This window comes from Mastomys coucha, unplaced genomic scaffold (assembly GCF_008632895.1).
Source record: "Mastomys coucha isolate ucsf_1 unplaced genomic scaffold, UCSF_Mcou_1 pScaffold22, whole genome shotgun sequence".
Lineage (NCBI taxonomy): Eukaryota > Metazoa > Chordata > Mammalia > Rodentia > Muridae > Mastomys > Mastomys coucha.
This window is the reverse complement of record NW_022196905.1, coordinates 141151208-141157306: the sequence shown is the minus strand read 5'-3', so window position 1 is coordinate 141157306 and position 6099 is coordinate 141151208. Positions and strand designations below refer to the sequence as shown.

Below are 6099 nucleotides of genomic sequence, written 5' to 3'. Positions count from 1 at the left end.
TTTTTTTAAATCTATGAATGTTTTACTTGCATGTACATTTTAGGCATGCAGTACATCTGGAGGCCAGAAGAGAGCATTAAATTCCCTAGAACTGGAGTTACAGATGGTTGTGAGATGCCACGTGGATGCTGGGGATTGAACTCAGGTCCTCTGGAAGTGGTATTCTTTACAGATTTAAGAGTACGACTAGACCCATTGATTTGTTTACTTGCTGCTTGGGGGCACAACTGCTAATAGTTTTTCCAACTATGTTTTAGAGAATCATAAAAGGGATTATGTCCCTGGCTCTTCTGGATCATCTGGTGGAGCTTGCTTCCAGCTCTAACCTCTGTGGGTTTACAGGAAAGGTAGGGTGCCTAGGAATGAACTCAAAGAAAGCCACCAAGATGACTAATAGCTCAAAACAATCGCCTTGAGGGATGAGGAATGAGTGAGTCAGCCAGGGCAAACAATAGCTAGAGGGTGACAAAACAACAATTCCTTACACAAAGGACTAGGCAAAAGCATCGGTGATGCGACCATCCGGTCCCAGGAGGCCTGCCCCACATTAGATGGCCTCGCTACCACCACTACCACCGAGCTACATGGCTGACCTTGTTTTGTTTTCTGAGAGACAGTCTCACTATACAGCCTAGGCTGGCCTTGAACTAGCTATGTATAGCTTAAGCTGGCCTCTAACTGTGATGATCTATAGTTATGCACCGCCACAACTGGCCTTGTGGAACTCCTTAGGAATGCTGATTCCACCCCTATGCACTTAGCAAACAAAGTATTGAGTTCTTCCCATGTGTAAGGGAGAGAAGGCAGGTTCAGGGAAAGCGGGGCGAGGATGGAGACAGCCACAGGCTGGGAGGATGGGGGTAGGCCTTTCTGCATTCCAGGTACCTCTCAGAGGTGCTGGACAGTGCAATTTTCTTCTCTTTTCATTGATATGTTTTGAAATTGTGATTGATAATTGAATTGTCTTTGAAGTTCCATATACTCCAGTACTCTCTTCTTCTGCGCTTTTGTCAAAATTATTCTCTCAGATTGCTACATATGGGCTTTTCCTGTTTCATGTTGAACGTTTTGGGAGTCTGAAAAAAGTGCTATTTATATCGCAGACATATCTGAATTCTGGAAAGTAGCTACACCGAGGTACGCCTTGTCTTTACTGATCCACATCTGGCCTGTTGAGATGAAAGAAAATGAGACATAAAATTAAAGTAATCCATCAGCTTCAAAATAATACGTGTGGATGTTCTGTCTGAATTAAGCTGCAGAGGAAGTTGAATGGAAGCTTTTAAGTTTCTTTTTATAATCTAAAAGATGAGCACTAAAAAAAATTCCTTGTCAGACCTGGTTGTGCACACACATGCAATTACAGTGCTTTGGAGATAGAGGGAAGAGGAACAGAAGTTCAAAGCCAGCCTGGTTATTTGAGACTACTCATCTCAATGCCCCTCCCCCCCAAAGACCCAAAAAACAAACAAACAACCTCATTTTTAGAAAACTGAACACTGTTGATTATGAAACCTTTCTCTCTCACCCCAGGCCTGGATCCAGCATAGCCTCCACTGGTCTCCACTCACGATCCTCCAGCTTCTACCACACTGATTGCCAACAACTCTTTTTTTTTTTTTTTCCCCCCGAGACAGGGTTTCTCTGTGTATTCCTGGCTGTCCTGGAACTCACTATGTAGACCAGGCTGGCCTCGAACTCAGAAATCCGCCTGCCTCTGCTTCCCAAGTGCTGGGATTAAAGGCGTGAGCCACAACTGCCCTGCCAACAACTCTTAATCACCCTCTTTATCATTTCATTATTTCTGTTTTGTTTTGTTTTATTTGTTGATTTTCTGAGACAGGGTTTGTCTGTGTAGCCCTGGCTGTCCTGGAACTCACTCTGTTCCTCCCAAGTGCTGGGGTTAAACGTGTGTACCAGTACTACCCAGTTTATCATTCCAATATTTCTGAACAGGAGACAACTTCCATACCCATTTCAAGTAGTTAGTGTGATGGCAATCAGTCCAAGTCAGACTATGCTTTGCTGTGAAATTCTATAGGAAAGCCTTATGCTTCTGTAATATACTCAAAGATAAACCCACCATCCTTCTAAAGGAACCTTGCAGAGTGACCTACCACCCAGAGCCCAGGGTAAACCCTGCATTATAATGACATCCAGTTGCTTTTGCAAATTCTTTGAGTCATCATTTCTCAATGCATTATAACCATAACACCAGGTACAACAAAAAAGAACTATTTTTTTTTTTTGGTAGAAAAATTGGTTATCCAAATAATAGGCCAGGAACTAAAAAGAGACAAACAGTTTTTGTTTGTTTGTTTGTTTGTTTTGTTTTTCAAGACAAGGTTTCTCTGTGTAGCCCTGGCTGTCCTGGAACTCTGTGTAGACCAGGCTGGCTGGCCTCAAACTCAGAAATCTGCCTATCTCTTCCTCCCAAGTGCTGGGATTAAAAGCATGCAACACCACTGCTCAGCAACAAACAGTATTTTTGATTACAAAGAGAAAAATGAACTTTGCTATGGCTAGCATATGGCAGAAGAAAAAGAAATGGCAAACTCCAAATTCATAGAAATAGTTAAAATAAAAATAGAAATCTTCCAAAAAGAACATCAGGAAGCCCAAGGATGATAGAGGTGCCTGCAAAGTTACAGACATGGGATGTACAAAACCAGGAAGTGCCAGTTGTGAAGGAAGATGAAAAGTTGCGTCATGAGCAAGCATAGAAAGGTAAAGTGAAATGTGAGGTGGCTTTGAAAGTCTCCTCTTAACAAATATTTGAAAATAATGCCCTCTTTAGAAGTGATGTGAGAGGCTAGCCTTTGCTCCCGATTGGAGAACACCCAGATTTCTCTTCAGATCTTATGAGGAAACATTTGGACTGTCACCATGCACATGAGGCAATGATTGGACGTTTAGAGTTGACAATAAAGTTGTTTGTTTTGAGACAGGGCCTTCTTACTCTGTAGCTCTGGCTGGCTGGAATCCGGAACCTAATTTGTAGACCAGGTTGACCTTAATCTCACAGAAGGGGTTGTGGCGCATGTTTTTAATCCCAGCACTCTGGAGGCAGAGGCAATTGGATCTCTGTGAGTTTGAGGCCCTGGTCTACAGAGTGAGTTTCAGGTTAGCCAGGGTCTTTCTACGTACTTGTAGATATGTAGAGAGACCCTGTTTCAACAAAATAAAACAACAAAGAGTTCAAAGCTATTCTTGACTATAGAGTAAGTTTGAGCCTAGCTCAGGATACAGAAAACCCCAGCATAAATAAATAACTTAGAAAAAAACATCTTCCCAAAGGTTGCTCTGACCTGGCTGTACGTTCCCCTTCTGACTTTAGTGGACATCTTTACTTAGCACCCATGTATGGCTTACTCCCTGTTAGTTTACAGGCGATTCTACTAGGCACCTCCCAGGGACCTAGCAACAGCTTACATCATCATCTGCTGTCACCAGTTGTGGGTAGCATATAAAAGGACTGCCAGCTACCCCAGCTCTCTCTTTGTTCCTACGTGTTTTCTCCCTTCCTTCTTCTTTCTTTACCTCTCTCCCTTCTTCCTTCCCTCCCTCTCTCCCTTTCTGTCCTTCTCTGTGCCCCTTCCTCTTCTCTGCCCTCATGGCTCTGCTCCTATCTGTCTGCCTCTACCTCTTCTCTAGGCCCTCCCTCCCTCCCTCCCCCCAAATAAACCCCTTTATATTAGACCTGTTGCATGGCATAATTTCTCAGGGGAAGACCTTGGCATGGGCCTACCAGGTACCCCCTCGCCGCATTGTATTTCATAACACTCCCTTATGACAGAAAGTTCAGAAGGAATTAAACATTAACTGACTGTATGCCAGGGTCTTTTCTGGGTACAGAGGCGGCAAAGAGATGTTACACTCAAGAGAGACATGCAGGTGGCTCAGTGGGTAAAGGTGCCAACTGCCAAGGCTGATGAGCTGAGTTCAATGCCCAGGACTTAGAGCAGTGGAAAGAGAGATGGATTCCTACACGTTGTCTGCTGACCTCCACATGTGTGTCTCCACATATGCACACACATGAAAAGGAAATAAATAAATAAATGATTTTTAAAAAAAGAATTCTAAGCTGGTAGTGGTGGCGCGTGCCTTTAATCCCAGCACTTGGGAGGCAGAGGCAGGTGGATCTCTGTGAGTTTGAGGCCAGCCTGGTCTACAGAGTGAGTTCCAGGACAGCCAGGGCTATACAGAAAACCCTGTCTTGAATAAATAAATAAATAAATAAATAAATAAATAAATATAAATACATAAAAATTTAAAAAAAGAATTCTAACAGAGAATAGAGACATGAGATCGTGGAAACATGACACATGGGGCTGGAGAGATGCTCAGTGGTTAAAAGTTCTTAGTGTTCTCCTGGAAGCTGTAATCCCAGCACTCAGGAGGCAGAGGCAAGAGGAGCTTTGTGAGTTTGAGGCCAGTCTACAGAGTGAGTTCCAGGACAGCCAGGGCTACACAGTGAAAGAGTACTTAGCGTTCTTGGCAGAGGAACTGGGTTCAGTTCCCAGAACCCACACGACAGCTCCTAATTGTCTATACCTCCAATTCCAGGTGACCTGGTGCTTCTTGTGACCTCCACAGGTTCCTGCATGCACGTGGTGCACATATATATCTCCAGGCACACACACACACACACACACACACACACACACACACACACACACAAATATTAATACATAATCTTTAAAAAGACAAAAAGACCTTCCTGCATGCCCCTGGTGCATTTATATACCCCTGACATACACATAATATTAATACATGTTCTTTAAAAAGATGAAGAGATGACCCACCCTACTACATACAGTATTAATTGATTCAGAAAAGGTAGAGAGAGGAAACAGATGGCTCACCCCATTTTCCTTGCAGGTTGTGCCCTTTTCAGGACTTCTAACACCCCATCAGATCTTGGGAGAGGGAGAGAGATTTTTCCAGGATAAGAGCAACTGTAGCCTCATCTAATAATTCCCTCAGGACTCTGTGGAAAGGAAGCTACTGTAATGACAAGGAACAGCACTTGTAAACAGACGGTTCAACAGAGAACCGGCCATGTGATCTCTCCCGACAGAAGGGGCAGTTGTGGGCAGTCGCGGAAGCTAAGGCAAACACCCTGGAAGGCTGTGAACTTCCGATGTCGGAATGAGGCTGGAAGCGAGTGGGAAGAGAGATGGGGCTGCAGTCAGGGCGGGGCTGGCGATGGGAAGTGTGTTTCCTCAGTGGGGAACACCATGACCAGATCTGCAACTGGGGATGATAACTGGGCAAGCATGTAGAGAAATGACTGGAGGAGCACAGGCTAGAAGAGAGAGAGGTGAGGCAGTGGCTGGTGCTCGTGAGTCATGACTATCTGATCCCAAGCAGTATGAAGGTGGGGGTTCCGAAGGAAAAGAACCCAACACGAGAGACTCCAGAGATGTAAATGACCAGAAGAGTCAGAGTTGAGAAGTAAAAGGAAAAACGGACAATACCCAGGTCTCCAGCTTAGGTTCTGTCAGGCTTCCCGCAAGGTGGTATAAAGGAGAATGGCCTCCGCTATTTGGCAATTTCAAGAGCTTACAGGACGGAAGAGGCAAGATGCTGAATCTTACAGAAGGCAAGTGGCCGACTCAGAAGCTGACTCACTAAATCCAAAGACAGAGCATTAAGGCAAAACAGGGGGTGAAGGTGCCTCTGGGGAACTAGAAGGTCTGTTATCACAAAGCAGGGTGCAGGTAGGCAGGGCATCAGGCTACCAGACCTGGACTTATGCTAGGCACAAGCATGCTTCATGCATAGCCTTTTCTGCACCTTTGATCAAGACCCTGAATGCGACAGGTGATCTCCAGGAAGAACCAAAAGGACACGAAAAAGGTTAGGGTGGGGGACAGAAGAGGAGGATCTACGGCTGTGGGTCATACATAACCTTTCCAATGCTGCGACCCTTTAAGACAGTTCCTCATGTTGTGGTGACCTCCCCCAACCATATAATTATTTTCTTGTTACTTCACAACTGTAATTTTGCTACTGTCATGAATCTGTAATATAAACATCTGATTATGATATATGACCCCCAAAGGGGTCTTGACCTACATGTTGAGAATGACTGGT

General features: G+C 44.5%; 1 long non-coding RNA gene across 1 annotated transcript; it reads right to left on the bottom strand.

Annotated features, from left to right (window-relative positions):
- Positions 1-1041: 1041 nt before the first annotated feature.
- Positions 1042-5604, bottom strand: LOC116071015. The gene is made up of 3 exons (XR_004110672.1): positions 5481-5604; positions 4866-4990; positions 1042-1169 (listed from the first exon to the last, which is right to left on the bottom strand). It is a non-coding gene; the product is annotated as an uncharacterized LOC116071015 (long non-coding RNA).
- Between the last annotated feature and the right edge of the window lie 495 nt (positions 5605-6099).